The sequence below is a fragment of the Nuphar pumila genome, chromosome 6 (assembly GCF_984573655.1).
Source record: "Nuphar pumila chromosome 6, dmNupPumi1.hap1.1, whole genome shotgun sequence".
Lineage (NCBI taxonomy): Eukaryota > Viridiplantae > Streptophyta > Magnoliopsida > Nymphaeales > Nymphaeaceae > Nuphar > Nuphar pumila.
The window spans coordinates 36942088-36944306 of record NC_143254.1 but is presented as its reverse complement, the minus strand read 5'-3'; the positions used below and the strand labels follow the sequence as shown (position 1 = coordinate 36944306).

The 2219-nt window shown below is 35.8% G+C and overlaps 1 pseudogene; it reads left to right on the top strand.

Annotated features, from left to right (window-relative positions):
- The first annotated feature begins 483 nt into the window (after window positions 1–483).
- Window positions 484–1056, top strand: LOC149834650 (uncharacterized; annotated as a pseudogene).
- The last annotated feature ends 1163 nt before the right edge of the window (window positions 1057–2219 follow it).

Sequence of the window (2219 nt, the reverse complement as noted above, 5' to 3'; positions counted from 1 at the left end):
TGGTGTAGGAGAAAAAAACGAAAGTGGAGAAATGATTTTAGATTTTGGTTTGTCCTATGATATGATCTTAGCAAACACTTGGTTTAGAAAGAGAGAGTCTCACCTAATAACATTTAAAAGTAGGGTTAATACGAGTTAGATAGATTTTTTCCTACTTAGAAAGAGAGATAGGGGTTCTTGCATCAATTGTAAGGTTATATCGGGAGAAAGTGTCGCTACACAACATAGAGTCTTAATTTTAGATCTTAGAATTAGACAATGCTGCAAAAGGGATAGATATATGATAGATCCTAGAATTATGTGGTGGGCACTGAAAAGAGCTAAAGAAGGAATGTTTGTAGAGCAGGTAGTTAAGGAAGCTGATTGGTGTCTCGAGGAGGATTAAGAATCAATGTGGAATAAGATAGCGGGTGGCATGAGAAAGGTGGCTAAAGAAAGAGAGAGAGAGAGAGAGAGAGAGAGAGAGAGAGAGAGAGAGAGAGAATGGTGTTCTTCTGCTGCTTCGTGGACCAGAAGAGGACGATGGGGAGCACCAAGCCTGCGGCAGGGCTCTGTTCGCGTTGTGGAGCCGGGTCGCGGATATGAAGACCTCAACCCGATTTATCACAGTTCCCTTCTACTGTCGCACCTGGAGGGCCATCATCTGCTCCTTCTGCGGCTCCATCCTCAGGTCCTATGCCTGAATCACCACCACCACCACTACTATTTCCTCCACCTCTTTGGCGATCTCGGCGGCCACCAGGAGTGAAGTTTATGGAGATCGCAGAGTTGGAACTGCAAAGTGATCTTCAAAGTTATGGTGTTCTTTAATGGAATCAGTGGTTAATTAACCACCAATATTGGAATATGTAATCAAACAAAATATGTATGATCTGAGATTTTCATAGTTTTTTTTTTTTCTAAAATTTTACCATGCAGTCTAGATGGTTGGTTTTTATAGAAAAGACTCTTAGATATTCGGATTACCATGTATAAGAAGGATCTTTTAAGATTTAAAAATCAACGGTTCAGAATTTTCATAAATATTCAAGAATACAAAAATCACATTTCTTGATCCGATTAGGATGATCCAATAGTCGATGCCAAGCAAATGGACCACGCAGAATGCATTTGCATGAAAAAATATAAATCATTGCATGAAAAAATATTGGCAAATAATTGCTAGTACCATATACACCACTAAAATCTATCATTTTTTAATGAAGTTGGAATTGAAGACGGATGGAGAAAGGAAATGAAAATAGTGTGGAAACTGCCTGCCTTTTGTCTGAAAAAGGATGGATCCATGCCAATGAAACAAAAAAAATAAAAAACCGAAAAATATATGCAGCCAAAAACTCAGGAGAAATAGATTTAAAAAAAAACTCACATTTTGGCCAAAATATCGGCAATTAAAATATAAAAAAATAAATTTGTATAAAAATGCAAATAAAAAATTTTCATGATTTTTTTTCGATAAATAGTTGATAAAAACATAAATATCACGTTTAAAACGTGTTAATTATGTTTCTACGGAAAATCGTGCTATTTTCAAAATATCGCAAGAAATTAAAGCTTAAAACTTTTAGGTAATTTCTTGCGATAGTTGTTTGAGTTTTTCATAAATCTTGTCACACGGGTTGGGATCCACCAGGTAATTAGGAATTCGGATCAGGTACAAGGGATCTAATTAGACGCCATTCATCGCAAAGATGAACGACACCCGAAAGCCCACCAAGTCAAAGGTGTTCTAAAGAAATCCTAACCGTTCGTTTTTGCATCCGCCCATGTTGTTCATCTAGAAAATGGACGGCATCGGTGGGTCTTGTGTGTCATTCATCTTGGGAAACATTGGTCTAAACAGAAACGGATCATGCATGATGTGATCCAACGGCGTTTAGGAGAAACGTTCAACAAGATCACGTGGTACATTTTACAAGCTTTACATGTGAGTTTAAATAAGACCTGCAGAATATATTATATAAAAAAATGAAAATATAAAAACACTAGCAAACTCATTAATATCGTATGAAAACATGGTCAATAATTTAAAAATATCTTTTTTTTTGTACAATAACAATATTCTTTGAAAATATTGTGATGAAATTGTAATGTTTTCAAATTTCCAGCAACATCTTTTTTAAAGGAAAATATTGGCAATATTTGTGACAATGGTTAGCCGGTCTGGATATGGATTTGCAATCCATATCTAAATTTGCACTAAGCTTCTTGATAGATTA